We start from the raw sequence: 22,777 nt of genomic DNA, 5'->3' as shown, positions 1-22,777 counted from the left end.
TAATTTGATATATATATTTTTTAACATAGATGAAAAATTATGCAACTTTTTGAAATATTATGACTCATTGTTAATTTTTTTTAATGTTATTAATTATTTTTAATGGTAAAAATATGGTTATATAATTGATCTAAAAAATTGATAACTTAAGAAGAAAAAAAAGGGGATGCATGAATTTGTAAAGTAAAAAAAAAAAAAATATTAGAAAAAAAAAGTGATTTTAGAAAGATTAATGAGTGGTAAAATAGAAGCGATAAAAGAAAAGATATAAATAAAAAGACAAAAAGAAGAAGACATACATTTAGTAATATGAATGAGTTTCTTAAGTAAAAATGATTAAAAATAACAACAGAGAAACATTTGGCAAGCTAAATAGGTTTATAAAGTAAATATGAGTTATTGTTTTGGGGATTTGTGTTAAGAATTTTGGACTATGGGCCAAAATGCTTAAAAATTGGGGCACCAATTGATTATTATTATTTATTTATTTTAAGGGACACAATATTTATTTTAAGAGACAATTATATTTTAGACCTAGCTGAACCCAAAAATTAAGCTTTGATCCATACAAATTTACCATTAAATCTAGAGAAAATGTGAGAATTGAGAAGAATGATATGAATATTTTATTTTTTAAAAAATAACATTTATTGAATATAAAAAAAAAAGTAAAAAAACATTAATTTAAATTTTATTCATTTTGTAAACCTTAATAAAATTTAATTTAATTTAGTTATTTGGAAAAAAATACACTATTTTCCAAAAAAATAAATTATTATTATTATTATTATTTAAAAATCAAACATCTTGAAAAATATATATATTTAAAATTGTGTATGTAAAAAATAACTAAAAATATGTCAATTTTTTTTAAATGATATATTTTAAAATTAGTTTTCTAAAAATAATAAATTTTTAGAATAATTATTATAAAAAAAAAAAAAGTTTGTCAAACATTGTGATAGAAAATACTTAAAATAGTTTTGAAAGGTATATTGGTCTCTTCACATTTTATATCATTCTCATCAATTATATAACTCCTATGGGCCAAATCCTAATTTTTGGGTTCAAAACACAATTGTCCCTTAAAAAAATTCAGCATCATATCTATCAATACTATTCTTAGATAACTTTAAAGTACAAAAAAGGGTGCATTATTGAGTGTTGCTCTATTGCTCATTAGAACAATGTCATTGACTTGTTGACAAATTTTATACACCAAGCATTGGAAAACAAGTTGATTTAAAAAGAAAATAAAAAGTACATGACTCATCAAAGAACACTAGTAATAAATAAATAATCTTGCTTTTATTCTTTCAGGAGAGAACATGCACAAAAGCATGGTAACATTATACAATTTAAACAAGTGTTATCCAAGTAAAGAATTGATACAACATGCTTAATAAAAGTAGCAATTTTATCACATAGAGACATTGATATGGAACAAAAAACACACTTTGGCCTAAGCATGATGGTCCAATGGGAGCAAATTCACTTTAAGAAAGAAGAGGTCATTTTCAAGTAGCATTCATGGATTATATATTAGTTAATGCTCAGTTAATTGATCTGCATTATCCTGATTGTAATTTGATTCATTGATCCATTTGAAATTATTCTATAAGGAATTGCAGTGCAATGGCATGCCATGTGAGTTTCTAAGGGTCTACAATAGGAAACAAGTGTCCAATGTTGACATGAGAATTTAGTCGAAGAATAAGGACAAGATAAAGGATTATGAGACACCCTTAAGCAGATAAGAGCAAATCATGTGTCACGAAGGGGTAGATCCAACCAAGTAACCAATTGCATATTGTAGGACAAAGAGAGCCAACCCAACAATAATGAATGCATTTAGTAGATAAATTGTGATACAGTTGACAATATTGATGGTTTTAAAGATTGAACGACCAACTCTCCACTTGACAAAAAATATCACTCTTCATAAGGAAAAAACTCTTTCCTTGTTCATTGCCTATTAAAAATGGAATTTTTTTTTTCAAAAAATTCAATATTCAAAGCAAAATAAGAGTATTCAACAAGGATCCCACACCTGCAACCTTTTCATATTGTATTGGAACAGTGAAGTTAGGGTGAAGTTGAAGAGTTCGGGTATCCTAAATATATATATGGTGATAAGGTCTAGTGAATTTGGCAAACTTTTTATGTAATTTATATGTTGATGATAAGGTTTAATATATTTGTCTAGACCAAGAAAATTGCTTCAATTTTTTTTTTTTGATAGATGACAAAGCAAAAACGTGATTAGGAGTATATAGGCAGTATACACAAAACATCCCAAAGCAAGCACCAAACAAATATAAGGTTAGCCTACAAAAACAAGGCAAAGCTAACCACAAGTGATTAGGAGTTCTCCATTTCCAATGAATTATGGGACTACTCTAAAAGTGATTTAATGAAGAACTCCTTCAATCTTTGATCTAAGAGCTCTTTCAAAAGTCCTTCGGTTGCACTCTTTTTAAGTACACCTGAATAAGCCAATCGCTAAACTATTCTTCTCTTCTTATCTAGCCCCTTAAGTTTCCATTCAAGGATGAAATTTCTTATTGAGACCAAAAACACCCAAATCAAGCCAAAGACTGCTAACAAAAAAGTCCATAGCACTCGTCTTATCACAATGAAGCAAGATGTGATCAATTGATTTTTCACCATCTTTACAAAAGCTACGTCTGTTGAACATAGGTCATTCCCTCTTCATTAATGTATCTACAATTAAGATCTTACTCTAAGCAGCTTTCTAAGTAAAAAAAAACATGTTCTAAGTGGAGCACGGGATCACTAAATCTCTTGAAGTCTCTAATGAAACCTTCCTGCTCAGCCTTTGCAATTAAGCTACTAAAGACGTCCATGACCAAAACAAAAATATAGGATGAAAGAGGGTCCCCCTGTTTCTTATAATGGATCAATAATCAGATCGAATGATAGAGATCAGTGGCAATAGATTAATTCTTCAAAAGCGTTTCCTCATTTCCTTGAGACTATTTACTTACTTTTTTCTTTCTTCCTAGATTACCCAATTCATTTTGAAATACGCTGAGATTTGGCTTCTTAGTTTCCAATTCTGTAAAAAGCAAATCAGCATGAAACATCAGAGCCAGTGCTTGGATGAGGTGAACAGTCAGGAACAACAGTAGGTACTTGTTACTGACAACCCAACACCCCCAACAACCCAGATCAGAAGGTACTTGTTGTATGATAACTGAGTGAATAATTGCATATTTTTTAAATAAGCATCAATTCAATACAATTATGTCAATCATTACATCATCCAATCATAAACATACCTGTGCAAATAATGCAGAAAATTCCTTGGCAGATTCCAAACACATTTCTTCAAATTTCAATATCACTTCAATCTGTAACATATTCCAAAAGGATTTATTATAATGGGTTGACAATAAAACATGGCAAAATTTATACATGTTCTAAAATTTCAGTATAAAATCCTTCAGTTATAGCTGAAAAAGGGGGAGTTATTTGTCTTGTTGTCGACATCAACATATATATGAGAACAAATGCCTATATGAGAGCACTACTGATTTCTTGGTAAACAACCCAGATATGGAGCAAAGTATTGAATAAAAACCTAAACTACAAAACAGGTGTATGTAAAATGATAATATCGAGATTGACAAAAGGGATATTTGTTTATTGGCGGAAGGAAGGAAATACACATTAGAGATGTCCCTGTACCCTTGTTCAATGAAACAAACAAGGACATTGGAGAAGAACACTATGTGCACCACCTCAGTAAGTGTCAAGCACTAGAAAAAAGTTCGGATGGTGCGGAGAATGTTGTATATGATCTGATATCATACACAACAACACATAAATTTCTTTGGGAAAAATGTGATATTACTTTCCTACTGACTTACATAAATATTTACCTACATTGATACAAACATACATGGAGACATACATAAGTACATACAAATATAACATATGATGTTGAAGGATGTGTAATTTTCCTTCTCCAGCCCTCTCATCTGAAAATGCAACATCTACTTCCCAATACATAAGTAAAATGAAAAGTTTATTTTGTAAACCCAAGTTATCAACAATTTGTTGACTCCCTGAACCTCCTGAATTCTTCATCTGGTGCTAACTCGCTGCTAAACCCGCTGATCTCTCTAAAATGAAAGTACACCATAATTCACAAGAACTTTGAAATCATTCCTTGAAAGTAGTCATTTCTTCACCTTTAATTTAATTAAGGTAGTACTAAAATACTCTCCATAAAGAACCACAATCTTATTATATTATCTAAATACATTGAATACTTTACTAATTATACCAATATGGAGGGTTGGATCTTGAGCCTATTAAAAATGAGGTAGGAAGAAGGTTGGAATAGTACTTTCAACTTGAATTACAATCAATAGGTATAGAAGAATGTACAATATAAACTACTCAAATAAGATGAATTAACTCATCAGTATTATATTGTCTTTAATGGAAAAATATAAAGCAAAAATTAAGGAGACAAAAGCATGATATTCATCCACCACATGGCTAATTGCTCATCAAAGAAGTAATTTTATTTCGTGGGTCAAGGGTGAGGTGGAGTGCAGGGGTAATTTGGTTCTTTTAGGCTATGTGTTTGAGGACCTTCAAATTGGGAGGATAGGTGTTGAGGTTGACTTCTTTAAGTCAATTGACAACATTGATAGAGAAGAATAGGAGAAACATTTTGGTGAGGAGGAAGTGTTAGTAGCAGCATTGTTGAAATATACCCGAGTACAATCATCTATAAAAGTGACAAACCATTGTTAACTTAAGAGAGGGGCAACTCTAGATGAACCCCAAACATCACTATGAGCCAAGGAGAAAGGAATCAAAGATTTTTAAGAAGATAAATCCAAGCGACCCAAGTACAATCATCTATAAAAGTGACAAACCATTTTTTACCTAAGAGAGAACTATAGATGAAACCCCATACATCACAATGAACCAAGGAGAAAGGAATCAAAGATTTTTAAGAAGATAAATCCAAGTGACCCAAGTACAATCATCTATAAAAGTGACAAACCATTTTTTACCTAAGAGAGAACTATAGATGAAACCCCATACATCACTATGAACCAAGGAGAAAGGAATCAAAGATCTTTTATTTTTATTTTTTTTAAGGAAAAGACATACGATGATTTTTTGGCAATTCACAACTCACACTTAATTTGGAAAGATCTAGACTAGAGCAAAGATTTGGATACAAAGTTTTTAAGGACATGCAACTTGGATGACCATGTCGTAGGTGATGCATTGAAATTTCTTTCACTTGTTATTAACATTTTCCTCTATGATATGCTTGGATGGATGTTCCTTTAGGTTCCAGATAGTGCAACCTTCTCTCTTTTCAGCATTGCCAATCATCCTCCCTATTGTTAGGTCCTAAAAATTTAAACAGTTACGAATGAAAGTCACAAAACAATTAAGAGATTTAGTGATCTTGCTAATGGACACCAAGTTACAAGAAATTTTAGGCACATGAAGTAGAGAAGAGAGCATCAAAGAGGGAATAATAGAAATCTTGCCTTTTCCTCCGATAAGTGTAAAAGACCCATCAACCACTTTTACCTTACTTCCTGAACATGGAAAATATGTAAGGATTGAAGTGGAATCATTGGTCATGTGATCTGTGGCTCTTGAATCAATTATCCAAGTTCTTGAAGGACTGGAAATCATAAGTGCTTGATAGATATTACCTGATTGTGCAGCAGTATAGGAAGAAGGCACCTCAAATGCTTGTCCTAGCATTTTGTGCAAGGTCTAATTGTTCCTTTGTGAATGGGGCTTCATTTAAAGTAGATGGATATGAGGATTTTTCTGGTGCAGCCTCCATAGCACTCTACAATGCCTTGTTATTCTTGTAAGCAAATTTATCCCCTTTTTGTCCAAATTGTAGTTTGTCATGTAGTTTATAGCATGCCTCCTTTGTACGTCTTGACTTATTACAATATTCACACCACCTTAAATCCTTATCCTCATCCTATTTTGTTCTTCTTTATGAAGTACTGTAACTGAATTTTAAGCAGAATTTTCTTATGTAAATGGTCCCAACATAACTGCTCTTCTGCTTTCCTCAATCCTAACATGAGCATATACCTCTCTTAGTGAGGGAAGAGAGTCCTTTCCAAGGATTTAAGCCCTAATTCGATCTAACTCAGGATTTAGCCCATCAAGAAACTCAAATATCCAGTCTGGGTCAAGTAGTTTTTTCAGCTTTACTGTACCCCTAGCAGATTCCATCTCAAAATATTGGTAATGGTCTACTTCCTGCCACAAGCTCTAGAGTTTGTTATAGTATAATGTCATTGAGGACTCTTGTTGCTTAGTGTTGCCGATTCTATTTTTTAACTCATAGATTTGAGCAAAATCTCTCATATTGGAATATGTCTGAGCAGTAGCATCCTATATCTCCTTTGTTGTTGACAAAGGAACCAGATCCTAGTGACCTAAAGTTTGATTCTTGGGATGCTAATAATTCCATGATAATGTCTTGGTTGTTGAATTCCATGCAACTAGAGATTGGTAAAACCTATTTTCCTTAATTGTCCCGTTTTCCCTTAATTGTATATTAGACTTGTTTTCTTTAATAGTTGTACCAATCATGTATTTATACCTTGTAAAACTTTTATGGTCAAATCGAGCTAGAAATAATTTTCTTCTCTCTACCTTTCTTCCACTCACACTTTTATTTTATCATCAGCTAGTGGCTCACCTAACTTTTGAGGAATCCATTTACTTCTTATTCTATTGTTTCCTGTATGAACATTTATCTTACTTTGATAGCCCTGTTTCAATTTCATTTCTATAAACATTTTGCTCCTTAGTGGCTTGAATTTTGTACCATAGAGCATATGAAGCCTTGAAGCCATCTAATACAATTACCCCTTTGATCAGGGGTGGCAATGAGTCCTATGATGTCAAGTTAAGAAATAATGAAAATTTACTCAACTTGAATATGACTTGTTTAACAATTGTGTCGGGATAACCTAACACGAACATCAACCATTTATTACATGTGTAACACAACGCAACCTGTTTAACCCCATTTAATAAATGAGTTAAGTTGACTTGTGTAAGAATTGATATAGATGACCCATTAATATGATTCTAGTCCATTAACTTGTTAACATAATTTTAACTTGTTTAACCTATTTAAAATTTAAAATTTATAAATACATGATTTTAAACATGCTTTTTAGTTGCTTCAACTTTTAAGTTTTAATTTTTTAAATCTTAATTAATTTAATTATATAACTTTAATTATAATATGATTATAATATAAAAATAAATTAAAAGTTTAATTCTATACTTGTTTAATGCTTTAATTGTAAGACATTTTTAATCTTTATAATGAAATATATAAAATTTTACTTATTAAATCTTTTTAATCAAATGATATTTGTAACTAAAAATATTTTTAATATTTTTAATTTTTTAAATATATAAAATTAATAAATTTATATGGGTTAAACAGGTGAACGATCATTTTGACATGATTAAATAAACAAGTAAATTGGACACAATTAAGTAAATGAGTTAAAAAGGGTTAAGTAGTCAACCCCAAACACAATTATACTCTCGAAGCAACTAAAATTTATGTCCTTTTCTAGTCGTGTGAAAATTGGCACCCCTACCTTTGACTTTATAGGCCTTCTACAGTTGCTCGACAGTTCATAAACATCTCTCCTCTTCATACATCTTACACTAGATCTATGAGTGGCACCATTCTCAAAATTCTTTCATGAATATTGAATCTATTTTATTGAAAGTTTTTTCTTTTTTTCCGTATAAATTATACTTGAGAAGGGTAAACCCATGTGTTACAAAATTTTAAAGCAATGTTATACTTCAAAAGGCTAAAATACCATAAAAAGAAGAGAATGCAAAATACCAATAGCAAAGTAGGTACCTACAAATATCTTTTAAGCTTAAAAGAGAGTGAATCTTTTATCAAATCTAGGTAAAATACTAAATTACAAATTGAAAATAATGACGATAGCTATTGTCAAGAAGATAAAAGAATACAAACCTCCTCATCCATGCTTTGTAGGTAAGACTTTAGAAGTTTTTGCCATCTGGTAATTACACTAGCAACATTTTTAAGCAATTCACCTGGAATAGATTGTCCAAGTCATTGTTTTTTTTTTTTTTTTGATAAGTAAGCACAGAATTCATAGAAAAGAGGCAAAAAGCCACAAAGTATACAGAGGGTATACAAGGCTACTAAGGCTTCACAAGCAAAAAAACCAAAAAAACCCATCACCCCTTATCTGGAACCTAACCACTCTAGAAATCCTATAAGGGAGTTCGGCTATACAATTTAGTCCAACCCCAAATGTTACATACAAAAGAATATTTAATTTTCTGAATAACTAACTCCCCCCCCCAAAAGCTAGCCTATTCCTTTCCTTCCAAACCGTCCAAAAAATAAATAACGGAATGGAATTCCAAAATTTTTTCCTTTTTTTCCCTACAAAGGAACCCCTCCAACTAAATAAAACCTCCTTTACAGTTTCAAGAAATGCCCACTGTACCCAAAACTAAGTCCCACAACAATCTGGCCACTGTACAATGAATAAGGATGTGATTTACATTTTCCTCTTCACAAGCACACAAAAAACAGCGATTGGGGAGCTGCCACCCTCTCTTCTAGAGTCTATCAAGAGTCATAATCTTCCCCCAAGTGGCTTCCCACACAAAGAACACAATTTTAGTTGGAACTCTCTCCACCCAAATTTTATTTTTTGGAAAAGCGACTGTCAGAGGCCTATCCAACAGGCTGTAAACTTCCTTTACTCTAAACTGCCCATTACCTCCTACCTTCCAAAAAACTGAATATTCCTCCGAAGTTATACTGTGGCCCCTCAACTCATGAAGCAAGTTGGCCACCATATCCAATTCCCAATCGTTAAAATCCCTAATGAACCTCAAATTCCACCCTCCTCCAAAATTCTGGTCCCACATTTCTTCTATTGTCGCCTTCCTATGAGCTGCCAAAGTAAAGAGGTGCGGGAAATTCTGGGACAGCACTGTATCCCTACACCAATGATTAGTCCAAAACCTAATTTTATTGTCTTTCCCCACTTTAAACACCAAATTTTCCCAACACCATCCAGCTTCTTTCAAAATCTCCTTCCAAACCCCCACTCCAAACGCACCCACATCTTTTTTGTCCTCCAACCGCAATCCTCTTGTCCATACTTCGCCACAATCACTTGCTTCCAAAGAGCCTCCTTGTCACAAGCAAATCTCCAAATCCATTTGCCAAGTAAAGCTTTGTTCCAAAGGGTTAGCTTCCTTATTCCAAGCCCCCCTTTCTCCTTATCCCCACAAACCACCTCCCATTTAACAAGGTGAGCTTTCCTTTCCAGATTTCCCCCTCCCCACAAAAAATCTCTTTGCAATTTTTCTAGCCTCCTTGCCACAGATTTGGGCATGCAAAAAAGGGACATTTGATACACTCAGGGTTCAAAATCTCGATCGATACCGGTACGACTCGGCTGAGTCATATCCGCCTCAACCATGGCTGGTACCGGACCGGTACCCGAGTTGGATATTTTGTTAGCTTGTGAACAAACTCAGTAGAGTAGAAATGGTGGAGAAGATGAGAGGATCAAAACCCATGAAAATGAAAAATACAGATTACAGAGAGTTAGAACCCTCCATCTTAGAGTCACTGGCAAGGTCGAAGAAGCACGCCTACTTGTTCGGATCTCCCAAGTTCCCGTCAGAGATGGAACTGAGCGACATGAGGAGGAGGTTGAGTCGTCGGACTTCGGCACCGCTGTTGTCGACGAAGAACGATGGTGAGGTGGCTGATGGAAGTGGGAGAAGAGAGAAAGTTGGCCCGCGGAGGAGCTGCCTGAGACTTGTGGGTTTAAAGGAGAAAGAGATGGGTGTTTGACTGCCAGTTTAGGGTTATGGGTATAGATGAGGATTTGAATTTTAAATAGTATGTATTTGTTTTTTTTAAGTACATAATGAGTATTTGGTGGGGATTTGGATTTTAAATAATCTAATGAAAATTATAATGATATAAAATGAATAATGAATATTAGACTTCTATCAAATAAATAGGAAATGAATATTTATATAAAAATTAAAATGAATGAATATATTTAATAGAAAAATTATATTTATTTTTTTAAAGATGAATCATGGTTTTATTTTTTTAATAATTAAAAATATTTTTTTTATAAATCAACATATTTAATTTAAATAATTTTTTATAAAAAATTACTTTTTATTATTTTCATCTTCAATAAGAAACATTTATTATCAAGTGATTAAATTAAAATATTTTTAGAGATTTTTAATATTATTATAAATCATCCCAAAAGTATGCTTTTATTATAATTTGAATAATTTTAATATAATAGAAGTTTATTTTATTAATTTTTTACTCTACTTATTTGTATTTAACTTTTTAATAATTTTCATAAATTTTTAAAATTATTTTGAGCTCTTAAATTAGAATTTTTTGCGTATCACCCGATACCAATTTGAGATACCGAGACTGATGTGCCTCAAGACCTCCCGAGTCAATAACCGATACCGCGACTTTAAACTATGGATACATTAGCATGCTTGCCATTGTGCTCTTAATAAGAGTGATTATCCCACCCTTTGAAATATATTGTCTTTTTCAAAGGGCAAGTCTCCTCCTTACTTTCTCTTCTACCCCATCCCACCCAAAAATGGCCTTATTTGGCTCCCCTAATGGCAGCCCCAAGTAGACTGCAGGCAGTTGCCCCACTCTACACCCTAACTCCACTGTCATCTCATTCACCTCTTCCACCTCCCTTACTGGAATGATCTCGTTTTTGGCCAAATTAATTCTTAACCCTTATGCGGCTTCAAACCAAAACAGAATCCAACTCAAAAGCGTTAAATGCTCATTTTTTGCCTCACAAAAAACAATTGTGTCATCGGCAAAGAGCAAGTGAGTAATGTGGACAACCCGCCCTCTACCACGCTGAATATTACACCCCGAAATAAATCCCCCTTCCACAACCCTTCTGATTAAAACGCTCAACACTTCCATTCCTACAACAAAAAGATAGGGGGAAAGGGGGTCCCCTTGGCGCAACCCCTTCGAGCTTGAGAAGAAACCATTTGGGACTCCGTTCACCATGACTGAGTACTTAGCTGTGGAAATACAACACCACATCCAACTCAGCCACTTTGGACCAAATCCCATTTTTTGCATGACCTTCATTAGGAACTGTCAATTAATGCTATCATACACCTTCTCAATATCCAACTTGCAGATTAGCCCTTTCTCACCCCTTGTTTGCCAAGCATCAATCACCTCATTAGCTATTAGAGAGGCATCTAAGATCTGTCTTCCCTTAACAAACGCGTTCTGATCGGGGGAGACCACTTTTCCTATCACTTTTTTGAGTCTATTGGCCAGAACCTTGGCCAACAGTTTATACAGCCCCCCCAAGAGACTGATGGGTCTAAAGTCCCCTAGATCCTCGACCCCTCATTTCTTAGGTAATAGCACCAAAAAGGTGTTATTGAGGCTTTTTAAGAAGACATTCTGCTCATAGAACTCCTTAAACATGTCCAATATCTCCTCCTTCACAAAGTCCCAACAATTTTGCCAGAAAGCCAACGTGAAGCCATTTGGACTTGGGGCTTTATCCCCGTTCAAATCCATCAGAGCAGCCTGCACCTCAGCCTCAAAGAAAGGGAGCTCCAGCATCCCTGCTTCTTGAAGGCTGATTTGTTTCAATTGCAGCTTTCCAATGTCCGCCTTCCAATCCGAGCTTTCTGAAAGCAACTGCTAATAGGCATTCACTACCCCTTCCCTAACTTCTTGCTTCCCTGACAACCTCACCCCATTTATCTTGATTTTGTCCATGTAATTGGCTCTTCTATAGGTTGATGCCATACGGTGAAAGTAGCCCGTGTTTCTATCTCCTTCCTTTAACCATAACTCCCTTGAAGCCTGTCTCCAATGGGTTTCTTCTAATTCCACCCACTTGGCATACCCCTCCTTGGCTTCTTTTTTACAAGCTAAATCTTCCTCTATCAAACTTCTCTCACCTTCCATACTATCCCAATACTCTACTTGTTGGAGAGTTGCATCTTTATTGCATTCCAGTCTCCCGAGCACCTCCCTATTCCAAACTTTCAATTTCTATTTCAACTCCTTCAATTTTGCATTCAATTTAAAACTAGCGCTGCCTCTAGCCACCATCCCCTGCCACCAACTACGGATTAGATCTTTAAACCCCTCGACTTTGAGCCATATATTTTCGAATCTAAAAGGGGTGGGCCCTCTCCTTAGACCACCCCCCTCAAGTAAAACTAGAAAGTGATCCGAGGTCGGCCTAGGTAGCCTTCTCTGGACTACCCTACTGAACTGGTCAAGCTAGCAGGGAGATACCATAAATCTATCTAACCTAGCCCTTGACTGGTTATTAAGGCCTCCACTCCACGTGAAATCTCCCCCTTGCAACTGTAGGTCCACAAGACCTAGCTCGTCCACAACCTGAGCAAACCTCCTCATAGCTGAGGTTATTCTCCCTTGTCTACTTCTTTCACTTTGAGAGAGTATAATGTTAAAATCACCCCCTAGACACCAAGGTTCTTCCCAAATTCCTCTAATCACCCCAATTTCTTCCCACAAACACTCCCTTTCTTCTCTAGTAAACGGGCCATAACACCCGTAAACACCCAAACAACCCCATTTTCCACATTCCTAAATCTGCAGGATATAGAAAACTGGCCCTCCTCCCATTCCAGCATTTCTAAAGATCTTTTGTCCCAACAAATCAAAATACCTCCTGCCGATCCAAGAGCGTCCAAGGCCTTCCAATCTAAGTATCTTCCTGGCCCTAAACTTCTCACCACCCTATCAGACAAAACTTGAATTTTTGTCTCCTGAATGCAAAACAGATCCACCTTCTGTTTCCTGATAACGGACTTGATTACTTTCCTTTTAACATTGTCGTTCGCTCCCCTCACATACCAACTCAACAGCTTGATGTTCATTAGACAACCACTGACATGCCCCCTTTGCCCTGGAGAGGACATTTCTTCTTACCTTCCCCCTCATAGTTAATTGAGCATTCCAACCTCTTTAACTCCCTTTCAAATTTTGATTTTTCCAAGAGGCCTTTACTGTGGATCCTTCCACTCCTTTTTCTAATTTTAACCAAGAAACTCAATATATCCTTTTCCAACCCTTCAATCGAAAACCCCAAAAATTGGTTGAACTTTGCTAGGCTACTCTCTTCCTAGTTTAGAGCCCTTTCCTCCATTCCTTCTTGAAATTCAGGCCCAAAAGAACCCCCCTCCGAATACCTTGCCACTGATATAGGGCCATTAAACTCGACCAATTCCCAGCTTTCATTACCAATCGCACTAGGTCCAGCTGCGTCTTGGAAACTTGGCAAATTTCCTTTCTGGCAAGCCTCCCTTATCACCCCAGAATGGTCGAAAAACTCCCCCTCTAGAGTCCGGCCAAATGAAAACAAGATAAAATGAGAAGGAGACCCCGCATCCCTAAAACCCCTTGAGTTTGATAAAGGACCATACCTCGAAACTTCTTCCACTAGCGCGCTGTCTGTCAATGAAAGGTGGAAGTCCACCTGTTGCTTTCTTCCAGCTTCCTTCTCCCGCAGACTTAGAAACTCCATCTCAATATTGTCTTCCCCACAGGGCACAGGTTGGGTTGAGGAGCAAACCTTCCCCAACGGGCCTTTATCAATAGGCTGAATCTCTACCAGGCCAAGGCTATCCCTTAATATAGCTGGAGGCCCAATGGGCTGCACCCCAAAATTCCTAAGTTGGGTCAGAGATGGTCCATTTCTTTTCCTTAGAGACACAGCAGGCCCGAATCGCGGCCCAGTCACCACGTCTGAAACCTTCTCCTTTCCCTTAGAGCCCATCGGCCCAACCTCGGGCCCAACCCCACCATTTCCATCCCCTTTTAATATTATTCCCTCCAAAGGACTTTGTAGAAGAGGCCCCCCAGCCCACTTCAAGCCCAACGTGTCCTCAGCAAGTCCAGTCAAAGACGACCCAGCCGGACCCACTGAAGGCCGAGTCGTTGACCCGAATTGAATCCAACCCTCAGTCGAATTCCTACCCACCCTGACCACTTGCCCTTCCGTCCCATCAGTTATCCGTGACAGCGCCTTGAGCCTTGTGTTAACCCGCTCCTCCACTCGCGGGTCGATGCGTGCATCTCCGTCACCCCTAACCTCCCCACTGCCGCGACCAGATGAACCCTGGTAACCCTCCAAATTCTGCCTAAACAACGGCGACACCTCCCACCAAAGGGGAAGGTAGTAAGATGACCCCTCGACTCCAATCTCCAGCAAACTTGGCAGCTCTCCTCCTTTTGGTTTAACTAGGATCCTAGCCCACCAGAGATTCTCCATTCTTTCCGTCAATGGATCCATAGCTACAAAACCACCGCACTCATCCCCCACTCTTCTCAAAATGGACGGGACCCAAAGCGATATTGGCAAACCCATGATCCTCACCCATACCTCGTTTCTTATTTCCCCTTCTTCCAGACACCCGTACCTTGGATTCCATAACTCCAACCCTGCCTGAATCCCTCCCACCAGCCTCTTCCCAGAGGTGAGAACACTTCTGGCTTCTTCCGCGAGTTCAAAATCTAAAAGGGCCCGACCCTCTTCCAGCCATGCCAAACTGAGTTTTCCTTTCAGTCCCCAAGAACTCGCCATTAGCCACCCCATCTTCTCCAGATTCTCCCCTCCTGCTACCCTAGGGCTCCATCTTCCAACTAAGCAATGCCCTAATCTACTCATATTTCTACTGATTTCCTCTCCTTCTATCTCCACTCTGACCGAAAGCCTGTCCCCGTTCCCCATCTCTTCCCCATTTCAACATGCAATCTTCTAGGGGTCGTCTCTTCCTTTGTGTTCTCCTTTTTGTCGAGCCTATCGATCAGATCCCGTACGACATCCGCCATAACTGACCATCCACCCCTTTCCCCTCTGCCTTTCGATATACAAATGCTGTAACTCTTCTCCGCATCGACGACCCTTAACCGGAGGAAGCAACCCGCCTTGTTAGTTTCACGCACCATGGAATAACTTCTCCCCTTCTCCTTCCAACCCTTCTCCCATTCATCTTCTTTCCCATTCTTAACGCACTAATCCAACCCCTCCAGAAAGAGCTTAACACTTGCCGGCCCCAGACGGACCCAAGAAGACACCCCTCTCTTGCTTTCCACAATGAAAAATAGGGTTTTACCTCTCCACACCTCAACTTCAAAAACCTTCAACTCCACCCTAAAGCAATTTCCTTTCCGTTTCCTCCGTCTCCCTGCTTGTATTTCCCCCTCGTCGCCATCACCCTCGCCCTCGCCATCTCACTCTCTCTCTCGCCCTCACCCTCGCCATCGCACTCATTGTCCAAGTCATTGTTAGTTGCAACCCGTTAAACATCAATAGGACAAATAGTTAAGAAATAATATATGCTTGTACTAAAATGAAGTAGCAATGACAACCATACAATATTGAACTGCTAGTGCACAACCCAGTTTCAAACACGACTTGATTAAAGAAAACTACTCCCACAAAAGAAGTTAGTGCATTCAACCAAACAATATGAGAGATCTTAAATGGATGTGGCAAATAATGCAAAAATTAGTGGATACAAGGTTACCTTAAATTGAAGGGGAAAAAAAGTTAACACAACCAGAGAACAAAGAGCCATTGCCAACATGTTTTGTTCTGGATAAATGCTACTGGTCAAGAAATTAAGGTCATGTTTGGTTTTGTTCTTAGAAAACAGTTCTCAACAAGTCTTTGAGAAAAAACAAAACAGAATAGTTTATAAACACATTTCTTAAGTTTCAACCACCGTGACCACGAAGGTATATGTAGTTAGCGATGAAGAAGAATAAGAAGGGAGATTTTGTGCCATAACTCAAAGCTGTTTTCAAAACTAAGCTGAGTCAAGTGAGACATTTTGATAAATAGACCGAGTCATCCAATTCAAGCTGAGTTATCATCAAAACACTGATTGTAACTCAGGTATCAGAATTCCCATAGACCTCAGTGAGGCAAATATGACTCAATTGAGTTGTACTAGACTTGGTTGATCCTTTGAACCTTGTGTGCGTGTGTGTATGTGAGTGAATGCATAGGCTTATATGCATGCATGTATGTCTTCATGCACATGTGTGAGTTGTGCATGTGTATACATGTACAATGCATGCATGTGTGTATGTATAAACTTGCATGTGCATGAGTGTCCATGTGTGTGTTTAACTGTTTATACGTGCTTGCATGTAATAAATAAAACAAGGTTAACAGGTGCATATACACGTGTTTGTATGTACACATGCACAAGAAGGGTAGAGTGTATTTAACTAAGTTACTTATGAATGGTCGAATGGTAAGACAAAATATGTTTGTTGTGTGACTAGTCATAGCCTGCAAAACAGATTAAGGTGTTGAACCACAGAACTGATGCTATTTCCATAACTGGTTTATAATGAATGAATAAATAATTCAAGTGTTTAAAATTAAACAATTCATGAAAGACATTCATGACATACTTTCTACGCATCATACATCACAGATTGCAACCGACAACATAGACACCATTGGGAACTCTATAGAGCAATAACAAACGATACAAGTAAATAAGCTCATTAACTAGAAACACAAACTTGTGACTTGGGGAGATGATGATATAATAGCTCTCATAACTGAACAATGAAGCAGTTAATTTTCGCTTCTTCTTCTTTTCTTTTTTCCTGATAAAACATAGAATGCTTCCAACTTTATGTAATGAATTAGTAACACCATCCTCCAGGGATCAAGTCCATTTTCTGATACCTATACCTGTAATCAAATGTTCCACTAAGATGGACACTAGAACTTGCACTCACCAGTTAAAAGTTTTGCACAATAGATCAGGACATGTACAGCAAAGTTTTAAGCATTTTCACGTTCCAAGTGACTGAATATATAAAAAAACAAGAACTATGCTAAGAGAAGACTTACTATTTGAATTACATGGAGTTTCTAAAGCCAATTTCATTACTGAATAGAATAATGCGCCAACACAGTCAGCAGATGTCATATTGTATGACAACCTAACAGCTGGAATAGGCAAACAAATGATATGGTAAAATATTATCAAGCAACTGATCATTGCAGACATATATATGAGAATTCCTTCAGAAACAAAGTGCAAAAAAAGGAGTCAAATATTAGAATGTGAGAGAATAGATGCAGGAAAGAGTTTAAAGTGAAAACTATTAAGATACTTCGTAAACGAAACATCCCCACCAACTACATGTAAAAAGGAAGGTTAAATATAATTCAAGCTTAATCTTGTTTTATGTCAAATTTTACCCTTAGTTTATGAATGACTACTTTTTAAGTCAATTACAACTTTCCTTTTTGAGAAACAACTTCATCATTTGTTTTCAATATTGAATTTCCATCTTTTTCTCATAAAGGAATTGCAATACAACTTTAACTGGCCAGCTAGGCAAATTTACATATTAAGATAACTAAGTTTTCTGCTGAATTTGTTTTCTAGATGTGTGGCTACTGTTTGTTCTCTCTGGGTAGTGCAATCATACTACTATTAGTCCCTTAGCCCGTCGACCCAGACAGTGGCATTAAGGGCCTCATGGGTAGGTCTTGCACCCATGAAGACCCTACGAAGTAAGCAAGGAAGACATGGAGGTTTGGTGGGCATCACTTAGGAGGCAAAGTGTTGAGGCAACACTTAGGCTGGCAGCAGATCTGCACGCACACTCTTGTGCCCCTACGCACACACTCCCGCGCTTGCGTGTGCACCCAGCCTGCACACCTGTGCACTTGTGCATCCTCAACACCAAGACATGCGCCCAGACGCATCCACAACAATGGTACAAATGCAATGTGAGGCTTATTTATTTATTTAATAAATAAACAAATGGCATGCTAGCACGCACACGTGTTCCACAACATGTGTGGCGTGCAACCCGTGGCCACAATGGCATAAGGCTTGGTGCAACCTCTTCTTCCCTGGTACTGGCATGAGGGGGCTCAACCTTGTGCACTAAGGCAATTAAGGAAGCCATGGGCACAATGCCATAGCATGGCACAGGGGTGCAATGCCTTGTGCACAAGAACAACTAGGCCATGGGCGCAATGCTATAGCTCATTGTTGCAACTAAGAAGGCATGGACATGACATGGGGTGTTGTTACAGCATATACACCAATAGACATGGTGCATGGCTGGAACAAGCAAGGCACGGAGGGGTCATGCATCGATGGTTCATAACACAAATTTAAGCTCCAATGTGCCATGGGCACCTTGACATAGCATGAGGATGGGCATCAATGTGTGGGGTAAAGCACATTGATGCATCAGAGAGGGTTGGACACTACTGGATGGCTAAGGTAAGATGTTGGTTCAGATTGGTTGGCACAATAAACAGGTGCTTGATGTGGGCTTGACTCACTAGCATTAAGGGCAAGATATCGGATTGACATAGACTGACTTGCAAACACGGACCAAACATTATCCTAGCCGGATCCATTTAGAGAAGGGGTCGTTTGGCTGAGTTGCAGAGGGTGGTTACTTGGCACCTATTGGTAAGAGGCATCTTGAAGGAAGTTACTTGGCACCCATTAGGAAGAGGCACCTTGAGTGCAAGAGCCTTGGCACAGCATGAAGGGAACGTGAGATAGCTTGTGGTTGCATATTGCATGAAGGGACACCTCGGTTTGAAAGAGTGTCATTAGCTATGTGGTTGTAGCGGCTGCACAACCACCACTTCAAGTGTTTGAATTCAAAATTCAAACAGACAGGCATGCGTATAAAAGCCTCCTACATTGTAGAGAGACTCAAAGGGAGAATGCTTGAGGATGAGGAATCCTCCCCATAAATACACAAACCTGATCTAACCACTAAAAACCTCCATTTTGTAAGGAGATTTGTACAAAAAGGATGTATCACAAAAAAATGTACAAAGAATTCATCTCATGAAAAAAAAAAAAAAACGACTAGGCTCCTCTCATTGTTGGCCCAACCTTAGTGGTGTACATACCAAATGCCAACTAATTTGAATGACATTCAAAGGAATGCCTTTAAAATCGTTCATACAAGAGGCCCAAAAAGAAGTGAAGAAATGAACTAAATCCCACAACATCTCTGATGTCCTCCATTTGTCCTCAAAGATCCTAGCATTCCTCTCTTACCACACTATCCAAATAAAAATGAGACAAGCAATATTTCAAAGGGTTTTGTCTCTAGTAGAACTCCCAAGACCCATATAAGAGATAGTTATCATGTTACAATAACTTCTAGGCTGAACCCAAACCATCCATGCTGGTATGAATAGCTTGTGTCGCAACCTCAAAGTGAACGAACAATGTAGAAATAGATGATCACTCATCGTAGAAATAGATGATCACTCGTCTCTCCACTACCCCTACATAGTATGTACCAATCCAGACTAAGTTATTAGGTGGTCACATATATGCGCTTGGATGACTATTGTATAAACTTGAACTTTTTTTGTTTCACTCATTATTCTTTGGGTAATAGTACAAAAATGTTGCTTCAAGGAAGATCTTCGGTTGGGTAATAGATCCCTAAGTGACCAGTTTCCAAATATCTATAAAGTAATGAGGTTGAGACACTTCGCTGTTACCTCAATGCTGATTTCCTCTTCTCCAACTATATCTTGGAACTTCAATTTTGGTAGTCACCCCTTAGAGCAAGAAATTGAGGAATGAGCTTATCTAATATTTGCTTTAGCCTAGGTCTATTTGTTACCCACTTTTACTGATGTGAGATTTTGGTCCTTGATATCTTCAGAATTGTTCGCAGTTAGCTCCTTTAATGCTATCTTTACTTCAACCAATTTAGTTCCTTTTATTTCTATAAATTTCATTTGAAAATCCAAATCCCTATAAAAAAAAATGAGGGTTTTGCATGACTTGTAGCAAAGAAAAAGGTCAATCCTAATGCCTTGCTCCAAAGAAGACCATACAAAGCGCTTAACCTAGAATGGTGTGTTATTTGTTGAGGGAGTGAGGAATCTATAGATTATGTTTTTTTTACATTTCCTTAGAACATTGACATTATAATGTAGACTATGTTGACTTGTAGGGGTTGATTGGGTTATACTCGAGAGGGTGTAGGAGATGTTAGTTATATCCTTTAGAGGTTATAGGGCACCTCTTCGAGTCAAGATTCTTTTGCACATTGCTAGAATCACTTTGATTAAGACTATTTTGCAAGAAAGGAGTAGGAATTTGCGATAGGTGGAGGTCTTTCAAAGCAATTTGGGACTCATTTTACTTCTCTTCCATCCTATGTGCTTCTTCCAATAAAGCTTTTACAAGTGTACCTTTGAACCTCATTTTGAAAGACTAGCACCTAGTTTGCAAAACCATGAGGTTGACTAAGGAGACACTATGTGAATTGCCACCACCTCCAATCAATTTTGATAAACTAAATTTTGATGGATGTTCTTTGTACAACCCAAGACAATTAAGGATTAGAGGGTTGCTTAATGATCACTTTGGCACAGTGTTAAGAGCACTTTCTAAACCTACAAATCAAGATTTAACCATTAAGGCAAAAATTCTAGCCTTCTTGGAAGGGTTGCTATAGGTGCAAGCTTGTAGTCTATCCAAATTTGAAAGAGAAGATCATTTTTCTATTGTTATATCATGGGTGACTAAGAAAGAAAAAGGACAATGAAAGTTTTATGGGTGATTGCACCAAATTATCGATCTTTCTTCAGAGTTAGGATGTTCCTTCTCTTAGGCTTCTCACTTGGGCAATCATGCTATAGCTGTGCTAGCAAAACGTGGAGCTAGACATATGATTTATTTTGAAGGAAATTTTATACCTCTATAAATTATAGCTAGATTTGACTTTTTTGAACTAGTATACATTTATCTACATTTTTTATTAGATTTTGTATAGAGAATTGTGTACTTCTTGGAAAGATATCTCATCCTTCTTTGTATTTAATATTGCAATGCAATAAAATTATTGTTTCTTATTAAAATAATAATAATAAATGAATAAATAAATAAAAGGTTTCACAATTCAGGTTTTCTATAAGAACAAAAATCATTCAAAAAGAAAATTGATAATATATCAAGGATTAGAGATCCTTTAAAAAAATGAAAAAAGAGAGAATGCAAACAACAAAGGAAAAAAGGCTTCAACATAGACAACCAATGAAATGGCAGATGAGAAAAAATGCTCGGGAGAGGAAGGGATAGTCTTTAAGATTGATTTACAAAAGACTTATGATCCTACGGATTGGGGTTTTTTTAATCATGTATTATAAATGAAGAGGTTTAGTACAAAATGGAAGTCTTAGATGAGGAGTTGCTTGTCTTCGACAAATTTTGCGATCTTAGTGAATGGCAGTGTCAAAGGATGGATTAAAGCAACTAGAAGATTGAGACAAGGGGATCTTTTCTCCTTGCTCCTTTTCACTACAGCAGCAAAGTTTCAAGCATTATGTTGTGAGCAAAAGAGAGTGGTTTATTAGAAGGCTTTCTAGTGGGTAGAAGTAGGGTTAGAGCGTCTCATTTGCAATTTGCATGTGACACCATCTTTTTTTCTAGATCCTACATGGAAGAGTTGTAAAATCACAAGTTAATCTCATTCGTTTTTAGGCAAATTTCCAGTATTAAGATCAATTTAAACAAGAGCATTCTCTCAAGTGTCAACGCAAATGAGGATCGGATCTCTAGTTTGGCATCAATGCTTCAATGCAAAGTCTTCAACTAGACTTTATCCCACTTAGGTCGTCTATTAGGCAGGAATCCGAAGGCAAACACTTTTTTTAGGATCAAGCGATTGATAGAATCCTACAGAGATTAAATGGGTGGAAAAAAGACTTTTTGTCATTAGGCGGAAGAATAACTCTAATTCAATCATGTTTGTCTCACATTCCTAACAATATCCTCTCTATTTTCAAGTTTCTATCTTCAATTGCGTCTAAGATTAAGAAATTGCAAAAGGATTTTCTTTGGTCAGGGTGGGGGAGAGTAAGAGAGATTGCCTTATCAACCAAGACCTAATATGCAAACTAAAGATGGAAAAGGGTTTGAGCATTGGGAGGATTTATTTTAGGAATCAAGACTTTCTAAGGAAGTGGGTTTGGAGGTTTCAAAGGGAAACTTCTACTCTTTGACACTAGGTTACTTTGGGAACATAACCTAATGTATGGGACACCAATATTTTTATCAAGTGGTCACACCATTCTTCCTGGAAGGCTATTACACAACTTTTTTAGGATTTTTCCAAATTTACTTGTTTTGTAACATATGATGGGACAAGAATTCAATTTTGGGAAGATTTGCCATGAGAGGATCAATCATGGTGCTTTTAGTTTTTAACTCTTTTCAGGGTTGTAATAGTTAGAAAATCTTCCTATCTTAACTATCCCTAGCTTCTCTTCCTTTTCTTCTAGGAACCTTAATTTTCGTCATAACCTTAATGACTTAGAGAGAGAGAATCTTGAAAGACTCGTATTCTCTCTCACCCATGTACACTTGTCACCATCCATTCTAGACACAAGAGCTCAATCATCATCTTCTTTAGGCTTATTTTCGATGAAGGTTTTTTTATTAGCCTTGTCCAATCCTACAAACACAATTCCTTTCTGTACAACTAAATTTATATGGAAATTTAAAGTCTCATTTAAGGTCAAAGTCTTTGTTTGGCTACCGACACATAAGAAGCTAAACACTGATAACATGCTAAAATTGAGAA

At 37.0% G+C, this 22,777-nt stretch overlaps 1 pseudogene; it reads right to left on the bottom strand.

Annotated features, from left to right (window-relative positions):
• Positions 1-22,777, bottom strand: part of LOC117924717 — a 52,968-nt pseudogene that overhangs the window by 5,690 nt on the left and 24,501 nt on the right.

This window comes from Vitis riparia, chromosome 11 (genome assembly GCF_004353265.1).
Source record: "Vitis riparia cultivar Riparia Gloire de Montpellier isolate 1030 chromosome 11, EGFV_Vit.rip_1.0, whole genome shotgun sequence".
Lineage (NCBI taxonomy): Eukaryota > Viridiplantae > Streptophyta > Magnoliopsida > Vitales > Vitaceae > Vitis > Vitis riparia.
Note: the sequence above shows the minus strand (reverse complement) of the source record. Positions and strands in the feature narration are given on the sequence as shown.